Source organism: Ranitomeya imitator, chromosome 3 (genome assembly GCF_032444005.1).
Source record: "Ranitomeya imitator isolate aRanImi1 chromosome 3, aRanImi1.pri, whole genome shotgun sequence".
In the NCBI taxonomy this organism is placed as follows: domain Eukaryota; kingdom Metazoa; phylum Chordata; class Amphibia; order Anura; family Dendrobatidae; genus Ranitomeya; species Ranitomeya imitator.
In genome coordinates this window covers 43670665-43694450 of record NC_091284.1, presented here as the reverse complement: position 1 = coordinate 43694450, position 23786 = coordinate 43670665, and positions in this window count along the sequence as shown.

Here is a 23786-nt window from a genome sequence, read left to right as displayed (position 1 = left end):
AGGACCCCACTGACCATAAGAGCTTACACTCTACAGGAGAGAGAGGACCTCACTGACCATAAGAGCTTACACTCTACAGGGGAGAGAGAGAGAGAGAGGACCCCACTGACCATAAGAGCTTACACTCTACAGGAGAGCTAGAGAGAGAGGACCCCACTGACCATAAGAGCTTACACTCTACAGGAGAGAGAGGACCTCACTGACCATAAGAGCTTACACTCTACAGGAAAGAGAGAGAGAGAAAGGACCCCACTGACCATAAGAGCTTACACTCTACAGGAGAGCTAGAGAGAGAGGACCCCACTGACCATAAGAGCTTACACTCTACAGGAGAGAGAGAGGACCTCACTGACCATAAGAGCTTACACTCTACAGGGGAGAGAGAGAGAGAAAGGACCCCACTGACCATAAGAGCTTACACTCTACAGGAGAGCTAGAGAGAGAGGACCCCACTGACCATAAGAGCTTACACTCTACAGGAGAGAGAGAGGACCTCACTGACCATAAGAGCTTACACTCTACAGGAGAGCTAGAGAGAGAGGACCTCACTGACCATAAGAACTTACACTCTACAGGAGAGAGAGAGAGGACCCCACTGATCATAAGAGCTTACACTCTACAGGAGAGCTAGAGAGAGAGGACCCCACTGACCATAAGAGCTTACACTCTACAGGAGACAGAGAGGACCCCACTGACCATAAGAGCTTACACTCTACAGGAGAGAGAGAGGACCCCACTGACCATAAGAGCTTACACTCTACAGGAGAGCTAGAGAGAGAGGACCCCACTGACCATAAGAGCTTACACTCTACAGGAGAGAGAGAGGACCCCACTGACCATAAGAGCTTACACTCTACAGGAGAGCTAGAGAGAGAGAACCCCACTGACCATAAGAGCTTACACTCTACAGGAAACAGAGAGGACCCCACTGACCATAAGAGCTTACACTCTACAGGAGAGCTAGAGAGAGGACCTCACTGACCATAAGAGCTTACACTCTACAGGAGAGAGAGAGGACCCCACTGACCATAAGAGCTTACACTAGACAGGAGAACTAGAGAGAGAGGACCCCACTGACTATAGGAGCTTACACTCTACAGGAGAGAGAGGACCCCGCCGACCATAAGAGCTTACACTCTACAGGAGAGAGAGGACCCCACTGACCATAAGAGCTTACGCTCTACAGGAGAGAGAGAGAGGACCCCGCTGACCATAAGAGCTTTCACTCTACAGGAGAGAGAGAGAGGACCCCGCTGACCATAAGAGCTTACACTCTACAGGAGAGAGAGAGAGGACCCCGCTGACCATAAGAGCTTTCACTCTACAGGAGAGAGAGAGAGGACACCGCTGATCATAAGAGCTTACAATCTACAGGAGAGAGAGGACCTCACTGACCATAAGAGCTTACACTCTACAGGAGAGCGAGGACCTCACTGACCATAAGAGCTTACACTCTACAGGAGAGAGAGAGCAGAGAGAGAGAGGACCCAACTGACCATAAATAATCAATAATAAATAATTCCATGGTAATAATAAATAATAAGCTCACACTCTATGGAAGAGAGAGGCTTACCCAGTAACTCTGGAGATGGGAAATGACTCAGCCATACAAACTGCGCTCTGCTGTGAACCTTTGATCTATGATGTCCCAGGTAGTGACCACCACTGTACAAGGTATGATAAACTGCGAGATGTCATAGCTGCATTGCATCATGGGGAGCCCCGCACTGTAATGCAAAATTACCTTAGCCTGAAATTGCAGATTTTAGGAAATTCCTCTCAAACTCTGCCGATTGATCCCTTCATCTCTAGTAATGCCACTCATGTAACACCAAGTGCGCTCTTACTGAGTGGCTTATAGAGGGTTCCTGAGCTGGCAATTTCCAGAATACTTAGATATTTTAAGAACACAAAATTCAGGACATTTGGACCCCACACCCAGTAATGCCCTCAAAACACTTTTAGGTATAGTTGATTTTGCTAAACCCTGCTCCTCTTTGCAATCCAGTTTACAGGACTGTCTTTGCAAAATCAGGGCAGTTGTCAAATACTTAGTGTCTGATGGTCATTGTATTCTTGCCCTATGAATATAGTTTGTTTTTATGTAAAACAGTCTTGACCAGTTGCATCTTCTCCCATAGGCCTTCTGAGCTCATCATTTACTCTGAAAAACTACTAAAAGCCATCTTGATGGAAACAAGACACACTGCCAGCTTACTGAAGCGTCAGATTACAACTGTCTATTGAAGTACAGTAAAGACCAAAAGTTTGGACACACCTTCTCATTTAAAGATTTTTCTGTATTTTCATGACTATGAAAATTGTACATTCACACTGAAGGCATCAAAACTATGAATTAACACATGTGGAATTATATACTTAACAAAAAAGTGTGAAACAACTGAAAATATGTGTTATATTCTAGGTTCTTCAATTAGCCACCTTTTCCTTTGATGACTGCTTTGCACACTCTTGCCATTCTCTTGATGAACTTCAAGAGGTAGTCACCGGGAATGGTCTTCCAACAATCTTGAAGGAGTTCCCAGAGATGCTTAGCACTTGTTGGTCCTTTTGCCTTCACTCTGCAGTCCAGCTCACCCCAAACCATCTCGATTGGGTTCAGGTCTGGTGACTGTAGAGGCCAGGTCATCTGGCGTAGCAACTCATAACTCTCCTTCTTAGTCATATAGCCCTTACACAGCCTGGAGGTGTGTTTGGGGTCATTGTCCTGTTGAAAAATAAATGATGGTCCAACTAAACGCAAACCGGATGGAATAGCATGCCACTGCAAGATGCTATGGTAGCCATGCTGGTTCAGTATGCCTTCAATTTTGAATAAATCCCCAACAGTGTCACCAGCAAAGCACCCCCACAACATCACACCTCCTCCTCCATGCTTCGCGGTGGGAACTGGGCATGTAGAGTCTATTCGTTCACCTTTCCTGTGTCGCACAAAGCCACAATGGTTGGAACCAAAGATCTCACATTTGGACTCATCAGACCAAAGCACAGATTTCCACTGGTCTAATGTCCATTCCTTGTGATCCTTAGCCCAAACAAGTCTTTTCTGATTGTTGCCTGTCCTTAGCAGTGGTTTCCTAGCAGCTATTTTACCATGAAGGCCTGCTGCACAAAGTTTCCTCTTAACAGTTGTTGTAGAGATGTGTCTGCTGCTAGAACTCTGTGTGGCATTGATCTGGTCTCTAATCTGAGCTGCTGTTAACCTGCGATTTCTGAGGCTGGTGACTTGGGTAAACTTATCCTCAGAAGCAGAGGTGACTCTTGGTCTTCCTTTCCTGGGACGGTCCTCATGTGAGACAGTTTCATTGTAGTGCTTGATGGTTTTTGCCACTGCACTTGGGGACACTTTCAACGTTTTCCCAATTTTTCGGACTGACTGACCTTCATTTCTTAAAGTAATGATGGCCACTCGTTTTTCTTTACTTAGATGCTTTTTTCTTGCCATATTACAAATTCTAACAGTCTATTCAGTAGGACTATCAGCTGTGTATCCACCAGACTTCTGCACAACACAACTGATGGTCCCAACCCCATTTATAAGGCAAGAAATCCCACTTATTAAACATGACAGGGCACACCTGTGAATTGAAAACCATTCCCGGTGACTACCTCTTGAAGCTCATCAAGAGAATGCCAAGAGTGTGCAAAACAGTCATCAAAGCAAAAGGTGGCTACTTTGAAGAACCTAGAATTTAAGACATAATTTTAGTTGTTTCACACTTTTTTGTTAAGTATATAATTCCACATATGTTAATTCATAGTTTTGATGCCTTCATTGTGAATATACAATTTTCAAAGTCATGAAAATACATAAAAAAATTTAAATGAGAAGGCGTGTTCAAACTTTTCATCTGTATTGTATATTTGGAGAAGAAGAAATACAGACACCAATTGTATTGTTTTTTACATGTCTGTGGATCCAACACCTCGCATACCTCTTAAATGGATCTCTTCCGGGTGGTGCATAGTCATACCATGTATGAATAAATCGACAAGAACAAGAAGAATTGCAGCACTCACCCTATCCTTTTTTTTTTTTTTATCAGATATTTTTATTGATCAATAAGGATAATACATGGAAATTGCATTACTGTAAACAGGTAAACAGTAAACATACGTATTTTTACTTTTTGAGAAACAATTTAGCCCCAAACCAAACTCCCCCCCACCCCCCACCCTTTAGAGACCCGACGAGAGCCACCCCAGTTTGCTACATCATACATAGATAAAAAAGAAAAGGAAGATACTCACCCTATCCTTGATGATATATTTCTTTATTTCTTCAGGTCTCTTGTCTCATCTGTCACATGCACAACCGCGCCTTATGATGTTATCAATGTAATGGACTAAAGGCCCCTTCACATTTAGCGACGCTGCAGTGATACCGACAACGATCCGAATCGCTGCAGCGTCGCTGTTTGGTCGCTGGAGAGCTGTCACACAGACCGCTCTCCAGCGACCAACGATGCCGGTAACCAGGGTAAACATCGGGTAACTAAGCGCAGGGCCGCGCTTAGTAACCCGATGTTTACCCTGGTTACCATGCTAAAAGTAAAAAAAAACAAACAGTACATACTTACCTACAGCCGTCTGTCCTCCAGCGCTGCGCTCTGCTTCTCTGCTCTCCTCCTGTACTGTCTGGGAGCCGGAAAGCAGAGCGGTGACGTCACCGCTCTGCTTTCCGGCTCACAGCCAGTACAGGAGGAGTGCAGAGCGCAGCGCTGGAGGACAGACAGCTGTAGGTAAGTATGTACTGTTTGTTTTTTTTTACTTTTAGCATGGTAACCAGGGTAAACATCGGGTTACTAAGCGCGGCCCTGCGCTTAGTTACCCGATGTTTACCCTGGTTACAAGTGAAGACATCGCTGGATCGGTGTCACACACGCCGATCCAGCGATGTCTCCAGGGAGTCCAGCGACGAAATAAAGTTCTGGACTTTATTCAGCGACCAACGATCTCCCAGCAGGGGCCTGATCGTTGGTCGCTGTCACACATAACGATTTCATTAACGATATCGTTGCTACGTCACAAATAGCAACGATATCGTTAACAATATCGTTATGTGTGAAGGTACCTTAAAGAAAACTATCACCAAGGATTGGGTGAGTGCTGCAATTCTTCTTGCTTTGCTTGTCGGTCTATTGAAGTATACATTGAGGAAAAGTCGGAGAATTAGGTCAGAGTCACACTACCGTAGAATACGGCCGAGTGCTATGCGAGTACATAACAAAGTACTCGGCTCAGTGTTACTCTATGGGGCAGCTCAAATCAGCGTTTTTTTCACAGGCATATTCGGCGTGCGTGTAAAATCGCAGCATTCACCAATGCAAGCCAATGGGTGCGAGAGAAAAAAATCGCACAGCTCTCGGATCATGCGAGTGCTATCCAAATTTTACACACAGATGTCTTTTGAAAAGCTGGCAATTCAGCAGCCACATACAGTAAAATCACAGCAGGACCCGACAGAATAGAATAGATGGATTACATACAGTATATACACATAAAATATATAGATATATAGATGTCAGTGACATATATAATTAGTACAGTGCGTGTGCAGCCTACTGTACATGTATTTACTTATTAAAAGATTATTTTTCTGAAAAAAATAGTGTGGGTTCCCGAGTAATTTTCTTAACCAGAACAGAGAAAGCCGATGGCTGGGGGTAAAGGTGGTAATACCGATAGAGCTTCCCAGGCTATAAATATCAGCTCACAACTGTATACTTAGCATTTACTGGCTATTAAAATGCTGAACCCCCCAAAAATGACATAGGATCCTCCTATAATTAATAACCAGCAAAGGCTAAGCAGACAACTGCAGGTGAGACACTGAGCAGCGATAGCAGATGCTGCTCAGTGTCTCTGCTTAATGTCTGTCTGGTCAGGCTGTATGGTCGCATTATGCAATCATGCAGCCTGCCATCTTGATGTAGCAGAGCTAGACTCATTGTGGGACGAATGGATTATTATCTTCTCTGTGAACAGATGAGGAATATTGTTGTTTGCTATTTTAATTATCTTGCAGGGGACAATGGCGTCAATGGAATGAACAATGTCGTAAGCATGGTTTAATTAAGATTTATTAAAGGAGTCTGTGCCATTCTTTCAATTAAATGACTTTATTCTGGGTGTGAGTGTTTTTATACAATATGACTATCAGGTTAGTAATGGGGGCATTTTATAGACACCTCTCCATTACTAACCTCTGGGCTTGATGTCACCTGACAATACAAAGGTGACTTCAATCCCCCCAAGTATTACCACACTTGCCACCGCATCAGGGCAAGTGGGAAGAGCGAGACTAAGTGTCAGAATTGGCACATTATATAGATACTCCTTTTTTGGGGTGGCTGAGATCTGATGTTTTTAGCCTTGGGGGGGCAGTTTCCATGGCCTATTCCTAGGCTATTAATATCAGCCTACAGCTGTCGGCCTAGCCTGTTGTGAATTCTGTTGTTAAGCTCCCTCCTGTGGTCATGAATGGTACTTCGGCTGGTTTTGTCCATGGGCTTCATCTGGTGGTTGTGAGTTGGGCTGCAGCTTCTGAGGTTCCTTCCACAGGTGACGAGGTTAATTCGTTAGCTGGCTGCTCTATTTAACTCCACCTAGATCATTGCTCCATGCCACCAGGTCATAACAGTACAGGTGGACCAAAGTATTAATGCATTTCAATAGAGGGATAAGAGAAGTTCTGAGACCATTTTTTTTTCTTTGCAGTGTGTTTTGTCTCTCTTTTCCCCTTTACCTCTGGGTGGTTCAGGATACAGGTGTAGATATGGACATTCAAGGTCTGTTCTCTTGTATGGATAATCTCACTGCAAGGGTACAAAACATTCAAGATTTTGTGGTTCAGAATCCGATGTTAGAGCCTAGGATTCCAATTCCTGATTTGTTTTTTGAGGATAGATCTAAGTTTCTGAATTTCAAAAATAATTGTAAATTGTTTCTTGCTTTGAAACCTCGCTCCTCAGGTGACCTGTTGTGAATTCTGTGGCTGAATTCACTCCTGTGGTCACAAGTGGTACTGCGGCTTCTGAGCTTCCTCCCTCAGGTGTTCTGGTGAGCTCGTTAACTGCTTCATTACTTAACTCCGCCTGATGCTGCTATCCTTGCTCCTTGTCAATGTTTCAGTGTTGGATCTGAGCTTCTCCTGATTGTTCCTGTGACCTGCTGCTCTGTATAGCTAAGTGCTTTTTGCTTTTTTGTTGCTTTTTTTCTGTCCAGCTTGTCTTTTGTTTTGCTGGAAGCTCTGAGACGCAAAGGGTGTACCACCGTGCCGTTAGTTCGGCACGGTGGGTTTTTTTTTGCCCCCTTTGCGTGGTTTTGCTTTAGGGTTTTTTGTAGACTGCAAAGTTCGCTTTACTGTCCTCGCTCTGTCCTAGAATATCGGGCCCCACTTTGCTGAATCTATTTCATCCCTACGTTTTGTCTTTTCATCTTACTCACAGTCATTATATGTGGGGGGCTGCCTTTTCCTTTGGGGAATTTCTCTGGGGCAAGTCAGGCCTATTTTTCTATCTTCAGGCTAGCTAGTTTCTTAGGCTGTGCCGAGTTGCCTAGGTAGTTGTTAGGCGCAATCCACAGCCGCTTTTAGTTGTGTTTAGGATAGGATCAGGTGTGCAGTCTACAGAGTTTCCACGTCTCAGAGCTCGTTCTTGTATTTTTTGGTATTTGTCAGATCACTGTGTGCGCTCTGATCGCTAAGCACACTGTGTTTCTGGATTGCCTTCATAACACCTGTCATTAGCAAACATAACAGTACAAGGAGACAAAACTAATGATTCTCAATAGAGAATCACTTTTTTTTTTTTCCCCTAGACATTTGGGTGATTCTGGACACAGGTGTGGACATGGATATTCAGGGTCTGTGCTCTTCAATGGATAATCTCGTTATAAATGTACAAAAAATTCAAGATACTATTGATCAGAAATCTATGTTAGAACCAAGAATTCCTATTCCTGATTTGTTTTTTGGAGATAGAACTAAGTTTCTAAGTTTCAAAAATAATTGTAAGCTATTTCTGGCCTTGAAACCTCATTCTTCTGGTAATCCTATTCAACAGGTTTTGATTATTATTTCTTTTTTGCGCGGCGACCCTCAAGACTGGGCATTTTCTCTTGCGCCAGGAGACCCTGCATTGAGTAGTGTCGATGCGTTTTTCCTGGCGCTCGGATTGCTGTACGATGAGCCTAATTCAGTGGATCAGGCTGAGAAAAATTTGCTGGCTTTGTGCCAGGGTCAGGATGATATAGAAGTATATTGTCAGAAATTTAGGAAATGGTCAGTACTCACTCAGTGGAATGAATCTGCGCTGGCAGCTTTGTTCAGAAAGGGTCTCTCTGAGGCTCTTAAGGATGTCATGGTGGGATTTCCTATGCCTGCTGGTTTGAATGAGTCTTTGTCTTTGGCCATGCAGATCGGTCGACGCTTGCGCGAGCGTAAATCTGTGCACCATTTGGCGGTACTGCCTGAGGTTAAACCTGAGCCTATGCAGTGCGATAGGACTATGACTAGAGTTGAACGGCAGGAATACAGACGTCTGAATGGTCTGTGTTTCTACTGTGGTGATTCCACTCATGCTATTTCTGATTGTCCTAAGCGCACTAAGCGGTCCGCTAGGTCTGCCGTCATTGGTACTGTACAGTCCAAATTCCTTCTGTCCATTACCTTGATATGCTCTTTGTCGTCGTTTTCTGTCATGGCGTTTGTGGATTCGGGCGCTGCCCTGAATCTGATGGATTTGGATTATGCTAAACGTTGTGGGCTTTTCTTGGAGCCTTTGCGGTGTCCTATTCCATTGAGAGGAATTGATGCTACACCTTTGGCCAAGAATAAACCTCAATACTGGGCCCAGCTGACCATGTGCATGGCTCCTGCACATCAGGAAGTTATTCGCTTTCTGGTGTTGCATAATCTGCATGATGTGGTCGTGTTTGGGTTGCCATGGCTACAAACCCATAATCCAGTATTGGATTGGAATTCCATGTCGGTATCCAGCTGGGGTTGTCAGGGGGTACATGGTGATGTTCCATTTTTGTCGATTTCGTCATCCACCCCTTCTGAGGTCCCAGAGTTCTTGTCTGATTATCAGGATGTATTTGAAGAGCCCAAGTCCGATGCTCTACCTCCGCATAGGGATTGTGATTGTGCTATCAATTTGATTCCTGGTAGTAAATTCCCTAAAGGTCGATTATTTAATTTATCCGTGCCCGAACACGCCGCTATGCGCAGTTATGTGAAGGAATCCCTGGAGAAGGGACATATTCGCCCATCGTCATCACCACTGGGAGCAGGGTTCTTCTTTGTAGCCAAGAAGGATGGTTCGCTGAGACCGTGTATTGATTACCGCCTTCTTAATAAGATCACTGTTAAATTTCAGTATCCCTTGCCATTGTTATCTGACTTGTTTGCTCGGATTAAGGGGGCTCGTTGGTTCACTAAGATAGATCTTCGTGGTGCGTATAATCTGGTGAGAATCAGGCAAGGAGATGAATGGAAAACTGCATTCAATACGCCCGAGGGTCATTTTGAGTATCTAGTGATGCCGTTCGGACTTGCCAATGCTCCATCTGTGTTTCAGTCTTTTATGCATGACATCTTCCGTGAGTATCTGGATAAATTCCTGATTGTTTACTTGGATGACATTTTGATCTTCTCAGATGATTGGGAGTCTCATGTGAAGCAGGTCAGAATGGTTTTTCAGGTCCTGCGTGCTAACTCTTTGTTTGTGAAGGGATCAAAGTGTCTCTTCGGTGTGCAGAAAGTTTCATTTTTGGGGTTCATCTTTACCCCTTCTACTATCGAGATGGATCCAGTTAAGGTCCAAGCCATCCAGGATTGGATTCAGCCGACATCTCTGAAAAGTCTGCAAAAGTTCCTGGGCTTTGCTAATTTTTATCGTCGCTTCATCTGTAATTTTTCTAGCATTGCCAAACCATTGACCGATTTGACCAAGAAGGGTGCTGATTTGGTTAATTGGTCTTCTGCTGCTGTGGAAGCTTTTCAGGAGTTGAAGCGTCGTTTTCGTTCTGCCCCTGTGTTGTGTCAGCCAGATGTTTCTCTTCCGTTCCAGGTCGAGGTTGATGCTTCTGAGATTGGAGCAGGGGCGGTTTTGTCACAGAGAGGTTCTGATTGCTCAGTGATGAAACCATGTGCTTTCTTTTCCAGGAAGTTTTCGCCCGCTGAGCGTAATTATGATGTGGGCAATCGAGAGTTGCTGGCCATGAAGTGGGCATTCGAGGAGTGGCGTCATTGGCTTGAAGGAGCTAAGCATCGCGTGGTGGTATTGACTGATCATAAGAACTTGACTTATCTCGAGTCTGCCAAGCGCTTGAATCCTAGACAGGCCCGTTGGTCGTTATTTTTTGCCCGCTTCGACTTTGTGATTTCGTACCTTCCGGGCTCTAAAAATGTGAAGGCGGATGCTCTGTCTAGGAGTTTTGTGCCCGACTCTCCGGGTTTATCTGAGCCAGCGGGTATCCTCAAGGAAGGAGTCATTGTGTCTGCCATCTCCCCTGATTTGCGGCGGGTGCTGCAAAAATTTCAGGCGAATAAACCTGATCGTTGTCCAGCAGAGAAACTGTTCGTCCCTGATAGGTGGACTAATAAACTTATCTCTGAACTTCATTGTTCGGTGTTGGCTGGTCATCCTGGAATCTTTGGTACCAGAGAGTTAGTGGCTAGATCCTTCTGGTGGCCATCTCTGTCACGGGATGTACGTACTTTTGTGCAGTCCTGTGGGATTTGTGCTAGGGCTAAGCCCTGCTGTTCTCGTGCCAGTGGGTTGCTTTTGCCCTTGCCGGTCCCAAAGAGGCCTTGGACACATATTTCGATGGATTTCATTTCTGACCTTCCCGTTTCTCAAAAGATGTCAGTCATTTGGGTGGTCTGTGATCGCTTTTCTAAAATGGTCCATCTGGTGCCCTTGGCTAAATTGCCTTCCTCCTCCGATTTGGTACCTTTGTTCTTTCAGCATGTGGTTCGGTTGCATGGCATTCCTGAGAATATTGTTTCTGACAGAGGTTCCCAGTTTGTTTCAAGGTTCTGGCGAGCCTTTTGTGGTAGGATGGGCATTGACCTATCCTTTTCCTCGGCTTTCCATCCTCAGACTAATGGCCAGACCGAACGAACCAATCAGACCTTGGAAACATATCTGAGATGTTTTGTTTCTGCAGACCAGGATGATTGGGTGTCCTTTTTGCCGTTGGCTGAGTTCGCCCTTAATAATCGGGCCAGCTCGGCTACCTTGGTTTCTCCATTTTTTTGCAATTCTGGGTTCCATCCTCGTTTCTCTTCAGGACAGGTTGAGTCTTCGGACTGTCCTGGTGTGGATTCTGTGGTGGATAGGTTGCAGCAGATCTGGACTCAGGTAGTGGACAATTTGATCTTGTCCCAGGAGAAAGCTCAACTTTTCACTAATCGCAGACGCCGTGTGGGTCCCCGACTTCTTGTTGGGGATCTGGTTTGGTTATCTTCTCGTCATATTCCTATGAAGGTTTCCTCTCCTAAATTTAAACCTCGTTTTATTGGTCCGTATAGGATTTCTGAGGTTCTCAATCCTGTGTCTTTTCGTTTGACCCTCCCAGACTCCTTTTCCATACATAATGTATTCCATAGGTCGTTGTTGCGGAGATACGTGGCACCTATGGTTCCATCTGTTGAGCCTCCTGCCCCGGTTTTGATGGAGGGGGAATTGGAGTATATTGTGGAGAAGATTTTGGATTCTCGTGTTTCTAGACGGAAACTCCAGTATCTGGTTAAATGGAAGGGTTATGCTCAGGAAGATAATTCCTGGGTTTTTGCCTCTGATGTTCATGCTTCCGATCTTGTTCGTGCCTTTCATGCGGCTCATCCTGGTCGGCCTGGGGGCTCTGGTGAGGGTTCGGTGACCCCTCCTCAAGGGGGGGGTACTGTTGTGAATTCTGTGGCTGAATTCACTCCTGTGGTCACAAGTGGTACTGCGGCTTCTGAGCTTCCTCCCTCAGGTGTTCTGGTGAGCTCGTTAACTGCTTCATTACTTAACTCCGCCTGATGCTGCTATCCTTGCTCCTTGTCAATGTTTCAGTGTTGGATCTGAGCTTCTCCTGATTGTTCCTGTGACCTGCTGCTCTGTATAGCTAAGTGCTTTTTGCTTTTTTGTTGCTTTTTTTCTGTCCAGCTTGTCTTTTGTTTTGCTGGAAGCTCTGAGACGCAAAGGGTGTACCACCGTGCCGTTAGTTCGGCACGGTGGGTTTTTTTTTGCCCCCTTTGCGTGGTTTTGCTTTAGGGTTTTTTGTAGACTGCAAAGTTCGCTTTACTGTCCTCGCTCTGTCCTAGAATATCGGGCCCCACTTTGCTGAATCTATTTCATCCCTACGTTTTGTCTTTTCATCTTACTCACAGTCATTATATGTGGGGGGCTGCCTTTTCCTTTGGGGAATTTCTCTGGGGCAAGTCAGGCCTATTTTTCTATCTTCAGGCTAGCTAGTTTCTTAGGCTGTGCCGAGTTGCCTAGGTAGTTGTTAGGCGCAATCCACAGCCGCTTTTAGTTGTGTTTAGGATAGGATCAGGTGTGCAGTCTACAGAGTTTCCACGTCTCAGAGCTCGTTCTTGTATTTTTTGGTATTTGTCAGATCACTGTGTGCGCTCTGATCGCTAAGCACACTGTGTTTCTGGATTGCCTTCATAACACCTGTCATTAGCAAACATAACAGTGACCCTGTTCAACAAGTGAAAATCATTATTTCTTTGTTACGTGGCGACCCTCAAGACTGGGCATTTTCCCTTGCGCCAGGAGATCCGGCATTGTGTGATGTTGATGCGTTTTTTCTGGCGCTTGGATTGCTTTATGATGAACCAAATTCAGTGGATCAGGCAGAGAAAATCTTGCTGGCTCTGTGTCAGGGTCAGGATGAGGTAGAGATATATTGTCAGAAGTTTAGGAAGTGGTCTGTACTCACTCAGTGGAATGAATGTGCCCTGGCAGCAATTTTCAGAAAGGGTCTCTCTGAAGCCCTTAAGGATGTCATGGTGGGATTTCCCATGCCTGCTGGTCTGAATGAGTCTATGTCTTTGGCCATTCAGATCGATCGACGCTTGCGTGAGCGTAAAGCTGTGCACCATTTGGCGGTATTATCTGAGCATAGACCTGAGCCTATGCAATGTGATAGGACTTTGACCAGAGCTGAACGGCAAGAACACAGACGTCGGAATGGGCTGTGTTTTTACTGTGGTGATTCCACTCATGCTGTCTCCGATTGTCCTAAGCGCACTAAGCGTTTCGCTAGGTCTGCCACCATTGGTACGGTACAGTCGAAATTTCTTTTGTCCGTTACTCTGATTTGCTCTTTGTCATCCTATTCTGTTATGGCATTTGTGGATTCAGGCGCTGCCCTGAATTTGATGGACTTGGAGTTAACTAGGCGCTGTGGTTTTTTCTTGGAGCCCTTGCAGTATCCTATTTCATTGAGAGGAATTGATGCTACGCCTTTGGCCAAGAATAAGCCTCAGTACTGGACCCAATTGACCATGTGCATGGCTCCTGCACATCAGGAGGATATTCGCTTTTTGGTGTTGCATAATCTGCATGATGTGGTCGTTTTGGGGATGCCATGGCTACAGGTCCATAATCCAGTATTGGATTGGAAATCTATGTCTGTGTCCAGCTGGGGTTGTCAGGGGGTACATGGTGATGTTCCATTTTTGTCTATTTCGTCATCCACCCCTTCTGAAGTCCCAGAGTTTTTGTCGGATTACCGGGATGTATTTGATGAGCCCAAATCCAGTGCCCTACCTCCTCATAGGGATTGCGATTGTGCTATCAATTTGATTCCTGGTAGTAAGTTTCCTAAGGGCTGACTGTTCAATTTATCTGTGCCAGAACACGCCGCTATGCGGAGTTATATAAAGGAATCCTTGGAGAAGGGTCATATTCGCCCGTCGTCATCACCATTGGGAGCAGGGTTCTTTTTTGTGGCCAAGAAGGATGGTTCTTTGAGACCTTGTATTGATTACCGCCTTCTTAATAAGATCACAGTCAAATTTCAGTACCCTTTGCCGCTGCTGTCTGATTTATTTGCTCGGATTAAGGGGGCTAGCTGGTTCACCAAGATAGATCTTCGTGGTGCGTATAATCTTGTGCGTATTAAACAGGGCGATGAATGGAAAACAGCATTTAATACGCCCGAGGGCCACTTTGAGTACCTGGTTATGCCATTCGGGCTTTCCAATGCTCCATCAGTATTTCAGTCCTTTATGCATAACATCTTCCGAGAGTACCTGGATAAATTCCTGATTGTGTATTTGGATGATATTTTGGTCTTCTCGGATGATTGGGAGTCTCACGTGAAGCAGGTCAGAATGGTGTTCCAGGTCCTTCGTGCGAATTCTTTGTTTGTGAAGGGGTCAAAGTGTCTCTTTGGAGTTCAGAAGGTTTCATTTTTGGGTTTCATTTTTTCCCCTTCTACTATCGAGATGGACCCTGTTAAAGTCCAGGCCATTTATGATTGGACTCAGCCGACATCTGTGAAGAGTCTGCAAAAGTTCCTGGGCTTTGCTAATTTTTATCGTCGCTTCATCAGTAATTTTTCTAGTATTGCTAAACTGTTGACTGATTTGACCAAGAAGGGTGCTGATGTGGTCAATTGGTCTTCTGCGGCTGTGTTGTGCCAGCCAGATGTTTCGCTCCCGTTTCAGGTCGAGGTTGATGCTTCGGAGATTGGAGCAGGGGCTGTTTTGTCGCAAAGAAGTTCTGATGGCTCGGTGATGAAACCATGTGCCTTCTTTTCTAGAAAGTTTTCGCCTGCTGAGCGCAATTATGATGTTGGCAATCGAGAGTTGTTGGCCATGAAGTGGGCATTCGAGGAGTGGCGTCATTGGCTTGAAGGAGCCAAGCATCGCGTGGTGGTCTTGACGGATCACAAGAATTTGACTTATCTCGAGTCTGCCAAACGGTTGAATCCTAGACAGGCTCGTTGGTCGCTATTTTTCTCCCGTTTTGATTTTGTGGTTTCGTACCTTCCGGGCTCTAAGAATGTGAAGGCTGATGCCCTGTCAAGGAGTTTTGTGCCTGACTCTCCGGGTGTTCCTGAGCCGGCGGGTATTCTCAAAGAGGGGGTAATTTTGTCTGCCATCTCCCCAGATTTGCAGCGGGTGCTGCAAAAATTTCAGGCTGATAGACCTGACCGTTGCCCAGCGGAGAAACTGTTTGTCCCTGATAAATGGACTGGCTGGTCATCCTGGAATCTTTGGTACCAGAGATTTGGTGGCTAGATCCTTTTGGTGGCCGTCTTTGTCGCGGGATGTGCGTTCTTTTGTGCAGTCCTGTGGGACTTGTGCTCGGGCTAAGCCCTGCTGTTCTCGTGCCAGTGGGTTGCTTTTGCCCTTGCCGGTCCCGAAGAGGCCCTGGACGCATATTTCTATGGATTTTATTTCGGATCTCCCTGTCTCTCAAAAGATGTCGGTCATTTGGGTGGTTTGTGATCGCTTCTCTAAGATGGTCCATTTGGTACCCTTGTCTAAATTGCCTTCCTCCTCTGATTTGGTGCCATTGTTTTTCCAGCATGTGGTTCGTTTATATGGCATTCCGGAGAACATCGTTTCGGACAGAGGTTCCCAGTTTGTTTCGAGGTTTTGGCGATCCTTTTGTGCTAGGATGGGCATTGATTTGTCTTTTTCCTCGGTTTTCCATCCTCAGACAAATGGCCAAACCGAACGTACTAATCAGACTTTGGAAACATATCTGAGATGCTTTGTTTCTGCTGATCGGGATGATTGGGTGTCCTTTTTGCCTTTGGCTGAGTTCGCCCTTAATAATCGGGCCAGCTCGGCTACTTTGGTTTCGCCGTTTTTCTGCAATTCTGGTTTCCATCCTCGTTTCTCTTCAGGGCAGGTTGAGTCTTCGGACTGTCCTGGTGTAGATACTGTGGTGGATAGGTTGCAGCAGATTTGGACTCATGTGGTGGACAATTTGACATTGTCCCAGGAGAAGGCTCAACGTTTCGCTAACCGCTGGCGCTGTGTGGGTCCCTGACTTCGTGTTGGGGATTTGGTTTGGTTGTCGTCTCGTTATGTTCCTATGAAGGTTTCCTCTCCTAAGTTTAAGCCTCGTTTCATTGGTCCGTATAAGATTTCTGAGGTTCTCAATCCTGTGTCATTTCGTTTGACCCTTCCAGCTTCTTTTACCATCCATAATGTATTCCATAGGTCGTTGTTGCAGAGATACGTGGCGCCTGTGGTTCCATCCATTGATCCTCCTGCCCCGGTGTTGGTTGAGGGGCAGTTGGAGTATGTGGTGGAGAAGATTTTGGATTCTCGTATTTCGAGACGGAAACTCCAGTACCTGGTCAAGTGGAAGGGTTATGGTCAGGAAGATAATTCCTGGGTCTTTGCCTCTGATGTTCATGCTGCCAATCTGGTTCGTGCCTTTCATTTGGCTCGTCCTGGTCGGCCTGGGGGCTCTGGTGAGGGTTCGGTGACCCCTCCTCAAGGGGGGGGGTACTGTTGTGAATTCTGTTGTTAAGCTCCCTCCTGTGGTCATGAATGGTACTTCGGCTGGTTCTGTCCACGGGCTTCCTCTGGTGGTTGTGAGTGGGGCTGCGGCTTCTGAGGTTCCTTCCACAGGTGACGAGGTTAATTCGTTAGCTGGCTGCTCTATTTAACTCCACCTAGATCATTGCGCCATGCCACCTGTCAATGTTCCAGTATTGGTCTAGTTCGCTCCTGGATCGTTCTTGTGACCTGTCTTCCCAGCAGAAGCTAAGTTCCTGCTTGTTTTTCTCTGTTTGCTATTTTTTCTGTCCAGCTTGCTATTTTGATTTTTGTCTTGCTTGCTGGAAGCTCTGGAACGCAGAGGGAGCGCCTCCGCACCGTGAGTCGGTGCGGAGGGTCTTTTTGCGCCCTCTGCGTGGTCTTTTTGTAGTTTTTTGTGCTGACCGCAAAGTTACCTTTCCTATCCTCTGTCTGTTCAGTAAGTCGCGCCTCACTTTGCTAAATCTATTTCATCTCTGTGTTTGTAATTTTCATCTTAACTCACAGTCATTATATGTGGGGGGCTGCCTGTTCCTTTGGGGAATTTCTCTGAGGCAAGGTAGGCTTTATTTTTCTATCTCTAGGGCTAGTTAGTTCCTTAGGCTGTGACGAGTTGCATAGGGAGCGTTAGGAGCAATCCACGGCTATTTCTAGTGTGTGTGATAGGATTAGGGATTGCGGTCAGCAGAGTTCCCACGTCTCAGAGCTTGTCTGTATTATTAGTAACTATCAGGTCATTCCGTGTGCTCTTAACCACCAGGTCCATTATTGTCTTCACCACCAGGTCATAACACTAGCCTTTGATGGTTATTAATTCTAGGGGGGTTCCCATTTTAATAGTAAAGGCTAAGCATGCAGATGTGAGCTGATATTAATAGCCTGGGAAGCTCCATGAGTATTACCCCCTTCCCAAGCTATAAACATCTGCTCCCAGCTGTCGACTTTCCCTCTGCTGGTTAAAAAAATTACGCAGGAGCCCATGCCATTTTTTTCCAGAAAAAGTATCTAATTAAATAAGCTGCACACACACTTTACTAATTATATATGTCACTGACATCTATATATCTATCTAGTCTATGTGTATATACTGTATGTAATCCATTTATTCTATCCTGTCGGGTGCTGCTATGATTTTACTGTATGCTTTTCATCTAAGTCTATCTATCTATCTATATACAGTGGGTAAAAAAAGTATTTAGTCCGCCACCAATTGTGCAAGTTCTCCCAATTAAAAAGATGAGAGAGGCCTATAATTGACATAATAGGTAGACCACAACTATGAGAGTCAAAATTGAGAAAAGAAATCCAGAAAATCACCTTGTCTGATTTGGCAAGATTTTTTTGCAAATTATGGTGGAAAATAAGTATTTGGTCATTAACAAAGTTTCATCTCAATATTTTGTTGTATATACTTTGTTGGAAATGACAGAAATCAAACGTTTTCTGTAAGTCTTCACAAGGTTGGCACACACTGCTGGTGGTATGTTGGCCCATTCCTCCATGCAGATCTCCTCTAGAGCAGTGATGTTTTGGGCTTGTTGCTGGGCAACACAGACTTTCAACTCCCTCTGGAGACTGGCTAGGCCACTCCAGGACCTTCATATGCTTCTTACGAAGCCACTGCCTAAATAATTTTTTTCCCCACTGTATATATGTGTGTTTTGAAGAATATTTCCTTTGAAAACTATGTGTAAATGACATAGAGGATTGCCCTATGTAAAAGCTCATGTTAAAATCGCAAATGGAATTGGATAGCAATCACACTGCATTTGGATGTAAATTGGATGTTAGGTGTGAAAAATCGGATTGTACTCGCTTAAAAAACACATGACACTTGCATTACTCTCGTGCGATTTGCAGCAGTGAGAATCGGACTGATTTTACATACATTTAGTGTGACTCCAGCCATAGAGTGAAAAAGAGAAGCACAGACACATTAGAGTTTCAGCTTTCTAGTCAAACCTGGATTCACATCTACACTGCTCAGTATTGCTGTATAATGTCCTCCCCTCAGCTGCTGCTACCAAAAGAAAAAAAGTATATCATCACAGAGCGGATTTAAATTCAATTCACCGCATGAAGAGATCCATACAAATTAAAAGACAACATTTTTATTGGTATTTCAGTATAAAAACATACACAAAAGACAAAATTTGATATACACAAAACAAAGTGTCCTATGGGGGGAGAGACAACAACCACATCCACCACTGGATATAACGCACAATCTATAAATATACGAATGCATATAGCTCTGACCACTAAAGAGGCTACTGTTAAATAACAGAGAGGGAGGGATGGGTAAACATATGTTAATGCCTTTAATGCAGTGCAGGAAGGAAAAATCCAAGGAGGAGCTCTAAGATGCTCCCACACACCGGCGCAATGACCTTGGCCAAATACCTAGCACTATGCTACATACCCAAATATCCTCACTACACAAAATGCAGCAAACCAACTATTCAGTGGAATGGGCATATTACCTGATGGTGCGGTGTGTCTCAATTCCCCCAAGCGCCCCGACGCGCGTTTCGCCCAAGCTTCTTCCGGGGGCGTAGTCAAAAGAAAAAAAGAGCAGGAATCCTTCATGTTTCTGCTTTCTCTCTCAAAGAATATATATGTCCACCCCAAGAATATATATGTCCACACTGAAGAAACATGATCCACCACATAATCACCACCACAAAGGAGTGAAGCCTCAAACAGTCAGGAAAGATTAGGCTGAACAAGTGCTCTCCTGCACACTGGTTATTGTATGTGCTTCTAGTCAGAACCAGTCCCACGTGTCTTCCACGCAACAAACTTTGTCTAACCTACCCCTTGGATAGGGAATGGTAGGACCAAAACCATGAGTACATCCATACCACTAGTGTGTCGCCACCGGGAGCCAACCTATGAAGGTTCCATCATCAGTGTAGCATTACCTGGACTATGCATAGTATTCACTCCAATAGCAAGTGAAAAGAACTGTGCTCCAACCACCCTGAGAGGCCCTAAACTTGCTTGTTTCATAAGGAGAAGACACCTCTATTTCATACGCACAATATGCAGTGCAACCTATACAGTGAAATGCCGCCACTTTGCCTTTAAGAGAGAGACTGTCCCCCGTTTTCTCCTTCATTAAAGCATCACTTTTACAAGTTCACATGTGTGTCGGGCTGCTTGAAATTTTACTACCATCACAGGCGCTCCAACACCTGCACCCAGACACCACCTCCACAGGAGCGACCCCGGGAGGGTGTTATACCCTCTCCATAAGTGCAACCTCTGGCTATTGACAATTGTTGTGGACACGAGGGAAGTGTTTAGTGGTCCAACGACCCACCTCAACTACCGTGACAATAACATCTACTGCCAGTGGAACTACATCTCCCACTGGCCCCAGAGCAACATCGGGTACCTCCCCGTGGGTCACCGAAGAACTTATTACCTATATATAGGGTAAGCTATCCTGACCGCTGGGACCCACATTGATTGACAGATACCATGTTGGAGGAAATATTATCCAGCAAAACAATTGCTCAGCCTTAATAAGAAACGACATCAACATGAAAATAAATTGTTTGTGACGGCTGTGCACAATTTTGCAACTTTTCAGGGAGCAATGTGTGAAAAAACAGTTAGGCGCCCTAATGAAGCTAAATTTGCATTATAACAGGTATCGTATGTCCCGTTTAGTCATGTAAGTTGCAGACATGGTAAATTCTCTCTGACAGAAGCTGCGGAACCAGCAAATGCCCTCCGGTGCTGACAAGACGATGAAAACGCTGAACTCACAGAGATGAACAATATGTCTCCGTAGCTGTGATACAAACAAGAGGAAAGAAAGTGGAAAGTACATGTAAAGCTGAGTCAGAGAGGAGCTGACAACCACTTACCGACGTAGCCATAACAACTTCGCAGATTTACGCACTATGCCACTCGGCGGATAAATTTAGGAACTTTCAATAGTTGTCTGGGACTTAATATAGAATTGAAATAATGTTTGTGGAAAATAGATTTTCAGGACAAATTGTCTAAAAAAGTTTTTGAAAAACTGAGAAAAACGCAACAGCAAAGTTCTTTAACTTTTAACGCCATCAAACTACTATTGTTCCCTCCTCGCTACTTGTTAGGGCACACATTGCACTCTCACATTTTCCAATGCATGGTGACCAATGGTCAGTAAAATTCTTGCTATATATATATATATATATATATATATATATATATACTATATAAAGCTGAATGTGTGTGTGTGTGTGTGTGTGTGTCCGGGATTGGCATCTGCACCGTCGCAGCTACAGCCACAAAATTTTGCACAGTCACACGTTTGGACCCCGAGAGCGTCATAGGCTATATTGTGAGGCGAAATTTTAACCCCGCGCGTTCCAATTCACCAAACAATTTTGCCCCTATCTACATAATGGGGAAAAAAGTGAAAGGAAAAGTGTTGGAGGCGTCGCAGCTACAGAAACAAAATTTTGCACAGTCACACGTCTGGACCCTGAGAGCGTCATAGGCTACGTTGTGAGGTGAAATTTTAACCCCGCGCGTTCCAATTCACCAAACAATTTTGCCCCTATCTACATAATGGGGAAAAAGTGAAAGGAAAAGTGTTGGAGGCGTCGCAGCTACAGAAACAAAATTTTGCACAGTCACACGTCTGGACCCTGAGAGCGTCATAGGCTACGTTGTGAGGTGAAATTTTAACCCCGCGCGTTCCAATTCACCAAACAATTTTGCCCCTATCTACATAATGGGGAAAAAGTGAAAGGAAAAGTGTTGGAAGCGTCGCAGCTACAGCAACAAAATTTTGCACAGTCACACGTCTGGACCCCGAGAGCGTCATAGGCTATGTTGTGAGGTGAAATTTTAACCCCGCGCTTTCCAATTCACCAAACAATTTTGCCCCTATCTACATAATGGGAAAAAATGAAAGGAAAAGTGTTGGAGGCAAATTGACAGCTGCCAGATGTGAACAAGGGGGACTTAAAGAATGAGAGCGATGGCGCCAAAGAGTATATACCGTACAGTTGCTAAGGTGGGGCCTCGACATGGGATACTCACCACACACGGGGATATGAACACACACACAAAATGCGCCACACACTACCACGTGCTTGAACACATATTACCCTCAGCACACATTTCACCACAAATACACCAACCTCGCCACATAAAAGTCAAAACACAAAAGTCGCCACTCAAAACTCGCCACGCGCAGAACTCGCCACATGCAAAAACTAGGCTCTTGCAAAACTCGCCACAAGTGCAAAATTCTCCTCATGAAAAACTCGCCACACGCAAAACTTGCACACGCGGAAAAATTGCCACATGCACAAAAGTTGCAACACATGCAAAAGTTGCCTCACACAAAACTTGCACATACTCAAAAGGCACCACACATAATACTCGCAACGCGCAAAACTCGCCATGCGCAAAACTTGCTGCACACAACTTGCTACACTAACCTGTCACATGCAACTCGACACACAAAAAGTTGCTACACGCATGTTGCTACACAAAACTCATCTCACAAAAGTCGCTACATGCATGTCGCCACACGCAACTCAACACACACAACTTGACAAACGAAACTCGCCCTAAAACACACACAAGTCTGGTATTATCCTTCAAAAATAAAAATCTGATTAATAAGCAGACAAACTACAACAATTGCACCATATAGGAAATACGGCAGCTGTCAGTCACATGACCTGTCTATTATGTGCATGTGTGAGCTAATATATACTGCCAGGGGGAGGGCTTCCTGTTGGCTGGGGATTTATCAGGCTGCCAATTTAGCTTACAAATACTGAGGTAAAAATACTGAGCAAATAACGTGTGAACGAGGTCTAATACAGGAGGAGATGACACACAGGTATATACTATATACAGGGGAGATGACACACAGATATATACTATATACAGGAGAGATGACACACAGGTATATACTATATAGAGGAGGAGATGACATATAGGTACATATATATACAGGAGGTGATGACATACAGGTATATACTATATACAGGAGGAGATGACATACAGGTATATGCTATATATAGAAGATGACATGCAGGTATATACTATATGCAGGAGGAGATGACACTCAGATATATACTATATACAGGGGAGATGACACACAGGTATATACTATATACAGGAGGAGATGACATACAGGTATATGCTATATATAGAAGATGACATGCAGGTATATACTATATGCAGGAGGAGATGACACTCAGATATATACTATATACAGGGGAGATGACACACAGGTATATACTATATACAGGAGGAGATGACATACAGGTATATACTATATATAGAAGGAGATGACATTCAGGTATATACTATATATAGGGGAGATGACACACAGCAGGTATATACTATATACAGGGGAGATGACATACAGGTATATACTATATACAGGAGATGACATACAGATGTATACTATATATAAGGGAGATGACAAACATGTATATACTGAGGTGATGAGGTGAAAATGAGAGGTGTGAGGTGAAAATGAAAAGGTGTGAGTGCAAAATGAGAGGAGTGAGGAAAAATAGTGGAGTGATCAGAAAATGACAGATGTGAGGTTGAAATGACAAGTGTTAGGGGGGAATGAGAGGAGTGAGGGAGAAAATGAGAGGTGTGAGGGAGAAAATGAGAGATGTGAGGGGGAAAATGAAAGATGTGATTGGGAAAATGAGAGGCGTGATGGGAAAATAAGAGAAGTGAGGTGCTATAACTAACCACAGATATTTACTATGCCCAGGCAACGCCAGGCTCTTCAGCTAGTATATATCTATAATATAACGCTGGGAGCGTCACTCTGTCCGAAGCCTCTATAGACTGCGCAAGCGCAAGCGCCGGCGCAGTCTGGGCCTCACAGAGCGACGCTCCTGGGAGATCGCGGTATGCGTAAGCACTGAACGCATACCGCGATCTCCACCGGAGAGTCAGGGACCGCCAGGAGGGAGGGTAAGTATACTCACCTTTCCCGGTTCCAGCGCTGCTTGCGGCTCCGTCTCCCGGCTCCTCTGCTCCCGGCTCCGGAGGGCGCGGACTGCGCAGGCGCCGATTCCTGCTGCCGGAATCGGCGCCTGCGCAGTCCGCGCTTTCCGGCGCCATTTTCTTGAAGACACACTCCGGCTCCACTGCAGGTGTGTCTTCAAGAAAATGGCGCCGGAAAGCGCGGACTGCGCAGGCGCCGATTCCTGCTGCCGGAATCGGCGCCTGCGCAGTCCCCGCTTTCCGGCGCCATTTTCTT